Raw genomic sequence first — 11940 nt, forward strand, 5'->3', positions numbered from 1 at the left:
CAAAATTAACCCTCACTTTACAAAAACAAGATTCTTTCTTCAAAAAAACCAAGTGGGGTGCTGCTGACCACACAACGAGGGTAATTTGGGGAGCTTCAATTTTGTACTTTTCAATTTAGATGGCTATCACCAAAAACCCACGTCCAAGTTGGCTTTTTAAACAATGCAAATGCCCATCTTTCATCGACCAAAAGGAGACATACCATGCAAATAGGATACATGGACAACTTTGCAAACCTGTGTACCAAACAAAGGCAAGCTGGATTGCCAAGTTCATTTTCCTAGCAAAATTATAGAATCTCCTGAACCAAACAGGGCCTAAACAAAATCCAAACTTGTATTAAAGATTCTTTTCCCCCTTAATAATAACTATAAACGGGAACGAAGTTATACTATAATACATTTCTTTTAACTTTCAATGCAATCTAAACTAAAGGTTTATGAAATTAGAAAGAGGCAATTGCCCCTCTTATTCAATCCTTGTGTCCACCACTGGCACTTCCCAACGTGTTACAGTTAAGTTTTTTTATTTTTAAATCTTATAAATTTTTATATAATTTGATTCATCGAGTGGGATCGTCAATTAATATGGTCCTTCACCGCAATATTGTCTGTCATCCTTACTAATGAAACATTATGATATATACAGACAACAATAACCTAACTATAACATAGTCATTAAGTGGTTAAACTTTTATAGGAAAATACAAATATTAGGTAACAGAGTATTATAAACTAAAATGGAGTTGACAGAAACAGAAATTTCAACACAATGTTAACTACACCAATTGGCCGGTAAGTGTAAATACAATGGGAGACTCTTCGCGTTATATAACGGTGATTATTCAATAATCACTCACTTTTCTAAACACTAATAGTGTAATTAATTTTAACTTAATTTCACCGATCAAGAAATAAACAAATATGTCAATTGAAGTAACAAATAAGATTTATGCGGAAAACCCAAATAGAAAAAAAAATCACGAAAAAGATCAAAGAAGATTTTCACCAAGGGATGTATTGGATTAGGATTCTAAAAGATTTTTTTGAGATATTTTTTTTATAGATTTTAAAAGACTATTTAGAATTGAAGGGACTTTAAAAACTTTTTTAAAAGACTTTTTTTACAATCAAGATTTCATAAGATTGAATTTTAAACGATTTTAATTAATAGAATTTATAAGATTTGAAAGGACAATATGGATTTATAAGATTTTAAAAAATCATATGAATTTTTTTTTTTTTTTTGGTGGATGAAACCATATGAATTTTTAACAAACATACAAAATTACAAGAGTCAATAAAAAAAATAACAAAGAAATGCAATGAAATTAATAAAAAAAAGAAAAATCTAATATAATTTTCTCAATCAGTAAAACATAATATAATTTTTAACAAAGATTTAAAATTACTAAGCAACAGTTTTTCACATATCTAAAGTTATATTAATCCTCCATGCATTATCATTTTCTCGTTCCTACTCTTCGGTTTGACCATTGAAAATTATCTTCTTCATTTGGTATCAAAGTTATGCATATATGATTATAAGACCCAAAAAATTTTATTTATTAAAATAATTCTAAATTTGCATATAGAACCTAAAGTTCATGATAAATTTTCTTTTGGAATTTTTCGCAATTGATCTTCAAAACCTTGGGTCTTTTGTTCTATGTGATGAGTGTTTTTTCTTTTTTGATAAATTGTGATGAGAGTTTTATAACCATATATCATATGCATGTTTTGATTGAATATTCTAAGAAAATTTCTAATCTGAATTTTTGGGTTTTATTACATGAAAGTTTAGAAAATTTCTCAAAACTTTTTCAATCGTTACATTGAAACCTTAAATTTCTTTGAGGCTTTTGAAAAATAAGTTTTTAGTTATTTATTAACACAAAAATTGTTTGAAATCGTTTGCTATAGTGAAGGAATTTCGTTCATGAATGTATTATTACGAAATATAGGGTTCATATTATGAAAGTCTCAATCTTTCTTTAAATTGATATTATTTTATTGATGTAAAACGAAAATTGGTGTGAGGATTTTAGTTCCCCTATTATTTTCCCACTATTTTATGTTGTTTTTAATACAAAAATCATATTTTTTTGTGCCAAGAAAAGCCATGACCCATAGTTTGAAAAATCAATTTTTAAACTTCAAAATTTTCTCAAAAATGGCTAAAAAAACATGCTATTTTTTAGATACATTATATTAAAATCTCGTTGGTTTGTTGTTTCTAGGTTTGTTTGTGATGAAAATCGTTCAAAAGTATGCTATTTTTGAGTTTTGACGAAGCTCCCATGGAAGAACCCGATTTCGAGCGGGTCAACCTGCCAAAGGAAGAAGAAGACACTACAATAGAGAAATCTCAAGAAATCCAGAGGTTATGGTGAGATTGTGATAGAGTCATCCTATTTATATTTCTTACAAAAAAAGTCTCATGAAATCCACACAATAGAAAATCCATTAAAATCGTTATATTTTTTAATACCACAAGATTGTTTTTCCATTGTTTAAAATCTTGATTGAATACCAACGGATTTGGACGGACTCTAAAATAATCTTTTAAAATCCTAATCGAATACCACATGACTTTTTTTTAATTCATTAAAATCCTAATTGAATACCAATGGATTTTTTTGTCCAAAAATAATCCATTAAAATCCTTTGAAATCTCAATCTAATACACCCCCATAAGTGAAAGAAAGTATAACCTCTCTCTACATATAAGAAGAGTATAATATCACTCTCTCTTATACTAGTAGAATACACTTCACTCAAATTAACACTCAAGAACACTTGGTGTTTTTCTCTATAAGTTAGGATGTAAAGAAACACTCTTGAACTTTGGGATTTTGGGATGCTAGAAACCATTGGCAATGGGTTCTATTTAGAGGCCGAAGATTTAACGCGTAAACACATTAATCCATTTTTACGTGTAAGAACATTAATCCATTTTTCTTAATTCGTGTGCAATTTGAATTGCACTACACTATTCTATATTCGGCCATCGTCCACCAAAAGTGGCTTTAGCCATATCACTGCATATATTAATCTCCCACTTAAAGTCACTTTTGGTGTGTCTTTCAAAATCTTTCCTCTCGTGCCAATTCCATGCTATTTACGATTCTAATAGACTATAGGAGGATCGACACCATATGAACTTTTTAGCATTGATTGATTTTGTCATGACATCTATCAAGTTTTCTTTGGTGTGTATCTTCTGCATATCCACACTCCCTTCCTCTAATACTTCTCTAACAAAGGGATATTGTACTCTTATGTGCTTTGTCCTTGAATGAAAGGTTGGATTCCTTGCAATGTGCAAGGCTCTCTGACTGTCACAATACACAATTATTGACTATTGTTTGTGCCTGAGTTCTTCCATTAACCTTTGAATCCAAATTGCTTCCTTGCAAGCTTGAGTACTTATCATATATTCAATTTTTGTAATATATAGAGCTCTTATTCTGATTTGGATAACCAACTTACAACTCCTCCTGCAACTGTAAACACATAGCCTATAGTAGATTTTCTTTAATCAAGATCACATGTAAAGTCTGAATCAACATATACTCTGACAATAAATGCTGATTCTTCATTAGATAAAGCATTATTTGGGTTCTTTTCAAGTAACTCAGGCGTGGAACTAATGCACTCAGGGTGAAAAATATAAAGATACAAGAGTTTTGATGATGAAAAAACAAGCATGAAAAGAAAACTTCTACATTACAACTTGCAACAATTAAAAATAAGTCTAAGGGGACAACCAACCAATGTGAAGTCCATCAAGACAATTTACAAAGTTTAAAGGAGATTAAGATTCAAGCTACAAGAAAAGATTCTAAGTCCGAGAGCCCATAAGTAGCACACTTTTAAGACTTAGACTTAAATGTGAAGGTAATTGACAACTTGCACGAAAAAGCTCAAAGGATTTTCAAAACACATGCATTACATCACCATTTGGTGTTGAATTCTCAGAAAAATTATTCTAAGCATCTCATATTCATGAAAATATATTTCCAAGTGTTTATCAAATGATTGAACGTGATTGAAATCCATTTGAATCAAGGAAAAATGTTTTTGGCCAAATTTCCAACCTTTTAATAGGGATGGGAATCAATTCCCTCTTCCTGGGAATCGATTTCCTCATTCTAGAAAAGTTGGAAATCGATCCCCCTGCACCAGAAAACAAAAATAACAACTATATTTCAGAAAAAGCCTATATAAACCCATGTATTATGCTTCCAAACTACATAAATCATGGTTTCATTGATCATACAATCTTTATTGATTATTATTCTTGAATCAAACACATTCATTACTCATTCTTACTCATATTGATCACATACATTCTTTGAGCTTTATTCTTGTGATATTATCAGCACCTCTAACCTTGATAAGTGATCTGCCACTTGATTCTCCGTGCCCTTTTTGTGCTTTATCTCCCAATCAAATTCTTGTAGCAAGAGCATCCACCTAATAAGCCTTGGTTTTGAGTCCTTCTTATTTACCAAGTATTTGATAGCTGCATGTCAGTATAAATAGTAACTTTAGCACCAAATAAATATGATATAAATTTTTCAAAAGCAAAAACAACAGATAATAATTCTTTTTCAATGACTGTTTAATTAAGTTGAGATCATGTGAGATTCTTGCTAGCATCGTAAATGGGGTGGACCAATTTGTTACATGTCTGCCTCCACACTGCTCCAATAGCATATTCACTAGCATCGCACATCATCTTAAATGGTAGAGTCCAGTCAGGAGAAACTATGATATGTGCTATGACAAGTCTCCTTTTCAATTCTTCAAATGCTGCCTTGCATTCTTCATCAACGATAAAAGGGTGTATTTTACTCCAGTAATATACAAAGTGGCCTTGAAATTTTGGAGAACTCATTGATGAATCTTCTATAGAATTATGCATGCCCTAAGAAGCTTCTAATTCCTTTCACATTAATGGGCATGGGTAGCTTTTCAATTACTGATACTTTAGCTTTATCTACTTTAAGTCCTCCTTTTGATATCTTATATTATACCTTCTTTAACCATAAAATGACATTTTTCAATTAAGTATAAGGTTAATCTCTTCACATCTCTGAAGTACACATGATAGATTGGAAAGACATGAGTCAAATGATTCCTCAAAAATTGAGAAGTCATCCATGAAGAGCTCCACAAAGTCTCCACCATATTTGTGAATATAGTCATCATACAACGCTAGAAGGTTGTTGGAGAATTACATAGTCCAAATGGAATTCTTCTAAATGCAAAGGTACCATAAGGACAATTAAATATGGTCTTGTCTTGACCTTCTAGAGTTATAGCAATCTGGTTATAGCTTGGTAATATGCCTCCAGTATATATATGATTTAAGCCAAAAAGAGTAAGAATCTTGATCAATATTGAATGAAAAGGCCCATAATTACCATTAAATTGATAAATCCTAATCAGGTATCTTGTCACTAATTTTCTTATATTTTTGTAGGAAAAAGTACGAGAAAGGGGCCCAATTGAGCAGCACAGAAAAACACACGATTGCATTCATCTTTCAACACAGCCCAACCGCGCTATCAACGCGAGATCCGCGCTAGTAGCGTGATATGCCTCTGGCAGAGGTAGTTTTCTAAGCTGAAATTGATAAGGATTAAGTCATAAAAGAGCAGTTTATATACATATTTGCTTACTATATTGACTTTTCCATGTCAATGATATTTCTCACCTTTTGGTTATGTTTATATAGGTAGAAGAAGAAGAAAATATGGAAATTATGAAAAGCTTGGTGATCTGACTCCACTCGGGTGGAAATTCAATGCCGCGTGCACAAGCCAAATACCAGGAATCTAGCGCAAGTTAGCGCCACTCTGGCGCAAGGTAGCGCCGCATTGCAAGCTACAGGAAATGCATCAGCTTTTGCCAAGACAAATACCAGGAATCTGGCGCGGTCCAGCGCCACAGAGGCGCGGATCCGCGCCAGTTTGCGAGAAAAAATCACCGTGCCTTTTTAAAGGGCAATTTTGGAAGACAATGAAAAAAAATATAAAAAGGAGGTTTATGACAGAAACATGAGACTTTTTTTACGGCAGAGAGGAAGGAAACAAGGATTGCAGAAGGAGGAGAGGAACAGAGGATTGTTCTTAGTCTTCTTTTTGTAATCACACTCTTTATCTTTATCTTATATAATTTTATGTCAGTCATGATAATGGTTTGCTAGTTTCTTTTTATTGTAGTTAGGGTCACAAACCCTATGTGAACCCTTGTTACAACGAATTGATTTATAATTATTTGTTTATATAATTATCTTTATCTCTATCCTGTGCGTAAATTATGTCTTCTTTGTTAGAACTGATCAATCTAATAGTTGATAATAGTTTAAGGGTTAGAACCCTAGATAGGAATATTGGGGTTTTGATCTTGAAATGGGGAAGGATAACAATTTATATGCATACTAGGAATATATGTATATTTGATTGCAGATGCTTAAATTATTGGGTTCGTTGCTTAATGCCATGAGGAACATTGCAAGGAATTGGGGTTCCAATTAGGGTTAAAGGGTTAATCTTGCAAGGAATTGAGGGTTAACTATTGAATATTTTTAGATAATAATTTATCTGAGTAATTATATAAATGAGTATTGTAAATCAATCCAGAGTAAGAAGTGGTAATCATTTGGTGAAGTGTACTCTAGCTACAACGCTTTCTCATATTTTTACAAATCAATCTCTATTTTTATTTTTATTTTTCATCATATAAACCATAAAAATACATTCTTGTTCTTAGTTTTATTTTTACTCAAATCAACAACAAATTTCGCACACCTATTTGAATTCCTTCCATCTTAAAAGGATATTTATTTGATATTCGATTCCAATCCCTGTGGAGACGATACTTTTCTTATCACTGTATTACTTGTGCGATCGGTATACTTGCCGGTGAGCATCATAGCGCCAAGCCACAACCTCCAAACACATTTTCCACGCTATCAGCGCCAATCTGGCACTAGTAGCGCGGGAGGCACGTGACAATTTTAAATCCTGCATTAGAGGGTATCTGGAGGAGATCATGAACAAAGGATATGATTAAGATTTGAATCAAGGAGACAAAGGCTATAAAAAGAGATTGAAAACCCTGTCTCAATCATCTTTGGCTGAGGAGAATTATGAGAATCAAGAAATCAACAGAGTTCTTGGAGGCTCACGCTAGAGATCAGAATTTCGCAGAATTTGAAGACTAAAGACAATTGATCCTTCTTCTTCATCTTCTTCTTTTCCCGTTCTTTCATGAATTCTTTTTACTTTAATTTGTTAAAGTCATATATGTCTGGCTAATTTTTCTTTGTTGTTGGGATCACGGATTCAAAGTGAGTCCTTTATAGTTTTAAATTGTTTATATAATTGTTTTAATTTAATTAGTTTTATTCTACCTGTGTTAATTTTTCCATACTCTTTTTAGAATCGATCGCTCTATTATAGGGTTTTGAGGGTTAGAGCTCACAATAGGAATATTGGGGTTTTAATTCTGACAAGGGTAGAATAACAATCTGTGTTTGATCTAGACATAGGCTTACATAGGTTGGAGACTTTTGAATTCATCCGCTTAATGCTTAATTCAAGAAGAATTACTAGGACACTAGAATTCTAATAGGTAAAAGGGTTCAACAATTTAATATGGAAAAGATGAATTGTCTCAGCTAATAAATTCAGTGGTTATAAAATTCAATTTAGAATTATAAGGGAGGATCAGAGGTGAAGTGCATATTGACTGCAGTTTCCTTTACAATCTTATTTACTCATATTTTCTTTTACATTCTTGATTATTATTGAATGTTGTTGATCATTATTGTCTTTAAATTACAGTCAACAATTACTTTCTCAATTAAACTAAGTTTTCCGAATTAAGGGGACTAGTCAAAGTAATAATTGGTGCATTAATCCTCGAGGGAACGATCTTTCTTATCACTTTAAGACTTGGAACGATCGGTATACTTGTTGATTTTGCAACACTTGGATAACCATCTAAGAAACAATAAAACTCTTTTCCCATAATCTGATCCAACATCTAGTCAATAAATGGCAAAGGAAAATGGTCATTCCTTGTTACATCATTGAGCTTCCTATAATAGATACAAATTATCCATCTGGTCATAATCCTTGTAGGAATTAATTCATTATTTTTATTTTTTATCACTGTAATTCCTCCTTTCTTAGGGACACAATGGACTAGACTCACCCACTAGCTATCTGAAATAGGGTATATTACTCTTGCATCTAACCATTTTATAACTTTTTTCTTTACAACTTCTTTTATCATAGGGTTCAGCCTTCTCTAGTGCTGTACAGTACTGCTGTAGCCCTCATCTAATATAATCTTATGCATGCAAAGTGAGAGGCTTACTCCCTTAGTGTTAGCAATACTCCACCGAAGGCTGTTTTGTGCTTCTTCAAAACTCCTAGCAACTGCTCATCTTCTGTCTTGGTGAGGTGAGATGAAATAATCACAGGTAAAATATTATCCTCTCCCAATATGCATATCTCAAGTGTTCGGGTAGTAGCTTGAGCTCCAGCACTAGTGGTTTTTCAATTTCGGTGGCTGTGATTTCCTTCCTTGCAAATCCAAAAGTTCATGACATCTCTCCTTTAATGGCATTACTGGTTGGGCATCCATCCAAGCTAAAAATGCCTCTACTTCCTCATCATCAATTGCACCTTCTATTATAGCGACTTCTAATGGATCTTTTACATTTTTTGGCTCATGCTGCTTTCCCATTGGCTCATTAGCATCTTCCACGACAAAGCATTCCTCTACTTGACTTAGGTGCTTCATAGTTGTCATCGCATCGAAAGTCACTTGTTATTCATTAACCCTCATGGTTATGTCTCCTCTTTCAACATCAATGAGAGCTCTTCCATTAGCTAAAAATGGTCTACCCAAAATGAGGGGCATTTCCCTATTTACTTCAAAACCAAGAACAATAAAGTCAACAGGAAAAATAAACTTATCCACTCTTACTAGTACGTTTTCAATCTTTCCCTCGCGATAAGCTAAAGATCTGTTTACAAGTTGTATAGTGATAGTGGTGGGACGTGCTTCTACTACTCCTAACTTGGCAAAGATACAATTGGGCATTTGATTAATGGATGCACCAAGATCACACAGTGCTTGACAAATGTAAGTGTCACTAATGGTATAAGGGATAGTAAAAATCCTTGGATCCTTCAACCTAGGTTGTAACTTGTTTAGAAACCTATTACTTTCTTGGGTAAGAGCCATAATCTTATATTCCTCTAGTCTCCTATTCTTAGCCAGAATATCTTTCATAAACTTGGTATAACTAGGCATTTGCTCAAGAGCCTCCACCAGTGGAATAATGATATGCAATTTCTTAAGTACATCCATGAATCTCTTGAACTACTTGTCATCATACTGCTTTTGAAGCCTTTGAGGGAAAAAAGGTGGTGGTCTACTTGTTTTGTCAACAGGCTAACAATATTGCTTTTTTGTTGTAGCTTTATGTTCTGGACTCTTAACTTGAGTTTAAACGAGTTGATCTTCAATATCATCTTCCATAACAACCTTTTCTCCTATATTTTGTCCTTATTGCTCCTTCATCTTGTGATAATTCTTTATATGGTCTGGCTCATTTATTGCTTTTCCATTCCTCAGTGCTATGGCTATGATCTGCTCACTTCCATCTCTTCTCGAATTTTTAGTGTTACTAGTCAGTGCACCAATCTGTCTACTCCTCAATGCTTTTGCCAACTGTCCTACTTAATTTTCCAAGTTCTTAATTGTTGCTGCTCGGTTCTGAATGAGAGCATCATTTCTTTCCACGAAGTCCTTCAGCATATTCTCCAATGAACTAGAGTTATCAGCTTGATGTTTAGGCATGTTGGTATTGTTGTTGCTGCTAGAATGGTGGTCTCTGTATTTGCTATGCAGGGCCCAAGTTGGACCCTTGCTGTTGCCCTTAAGAATACGACAAGTTATTATTATTTCTCCCTCCTTTATCGTAGGAGTTTGAATATGCATTGTTCTTGTAATAATTTCCTACAAAATAAACATGTTGAGGATTTTGAGGGTAATCATCATAAACATAAGGGCCATTATAGAAAACACATGCTACAACATTAGGAATGTTAGAAACTACATGTGCTTGTTATAATTGTGTCTTAACATCGGTGCTCAAATTCAAAGTCTTAATGGTATTATTCAAAAAGGATATGTGCGTTACCAATGGGGATATAGCATCAAACTCTAGCACTCCTATAGCTTTCTGTTGTGCAATTGACCTCACAGATGGCCATTGATAATTGTTATTTGCCATCCTTACTAGAATCTCATAAGCCTCTATAAACCTCTTGTCCAATAGGGATCCTCCAGATGATGCATCCATTATTATATTGGTTTGTTCTTTCAGTCCATTGTAGAAGGTTTCCATTTGGAGCCATTCAGGTATGCCATGATTTGGGCATTTTCGAAGTAATTCTTTAAATTTATCCGAGCTTTCATATAAAGATTCTCATTCTTTTTGCTGGAATGATATGATTCCATTCCTTAGTTGAGCTGCGTTAATTGGAGGGAAGAATTTGATCAAGAATTTCTCAACCAAATAATCCCATCTTTTGATTGAGTAAGGGGGTAAAGTGCTCAACCATGTTTTAGCCCTGTTGGCTAATGAGCAAGGGAATCGTGTCAGCGTTAATGCATCAAATGTGACTCCTTGCATCTTGAAGCTATCTACCACATCCATGAAGTTGTTCAAGTGTAAATGTGGGTCTTCACTTGGTAACCCATTGAACTAGCTAATCGTTTATAGCATGCTGAACATAACTAGTTTCAACTCAAAATCTGCTGCTGCAACTTCAGGTTGTACAATCCCCGGATGAAGATTGTTGAGTGTGGGGACTCCATATGCCCTAATAGGCATCTTTGCTATTTGGGTGCATCCCTATTTACGAATTTGTCTCCTTCCATGTTTGCAGTTCTAGGTACTACTCCAACTCTATTTTGTCTCTGCCTCTTTCTTCTTTTTCGAAAGTTTCTTTCAATATTTGGATCAAATTCAACTTTTGACTAGTCAGGAGGGTTATCATGAACTAGCTAGAATACCTGAAAAGAAACATAAAGAAAAGTGGATCAAAGATCACTTCACAAAAAGGTAATAGCGTAAAAATAATTCTCGGCAACGGCGCCAAAAATTTGTTGTGCAATTTCGCAATCAAATGTATATATCAATCACATAAGTATGCAAGTGCACGTGTCACAAGTAATAAAGAGGATGTGTGAGTCCAAGTATCGTTCCCACGGAGATTAAGTAAAGCTACAGCTCTATGTGAAGCAATAAGAGTAACAAAGATGATTAATGATTAATTTATGATCGAAACTACTAACTAATGATGAAACTAAGCTAACACTACTAGTTAACTATTAAAGCAATTAAAAAATAAGTTTCAAGTATTCAAAGATAGATTGTGATCAATCTCCCAATATTTCAATTTCACCAGAATGCAGTAATAATGCTATAGCAATTATCCATCAGTAATCAGAACACTTATGTATGTAGGGGCTCTCACCAACCTTACATGTATACTAGTACTCATATCTCTATGGCTAACATAGTTATGAATCCATCAAGTGCAAGTTTAATATCATTTTGTGGTGTGAATGAGCTCTCTATCCATACTTAACCAATTTAATTAGTTAATTCACAAGGTTTAATAACTTTTTCAGGTACACCCTATATGTCTATAGCCCAAACCCTAGAACACTTGCAGCTCTTTCTCGATAAGTCAATAAGATTAGAGACAATTTGAATCTTTATTAAACAAATAATGGAAAATTACATGGCAAAGTTTAGGCAAACATGGTTACATTACAATACAGGTACTCTCTTACCCAATCATAAACAATTTAGCTCATAGTTGAATAAAAAGAAAC

The sequence above is a fragment of the Gastrolobium bilobum genome, unplaced genomic scaffold (genome assembly GCF_033153095.1).
Source record: "Gastrolobium bilobum isolate Gb01-03AN ecotype WA unplaced genomic scaffold, APGP_CSIRO_Gbil_v1 utg33251, whole genome shotgun sequence".
NCBI lineage: Eukaryota > Viridiplantae > Streptophyta > Magnoliopsida > Fabales > Fabaceae > Gastrolobium > Gastrolobium bilobum.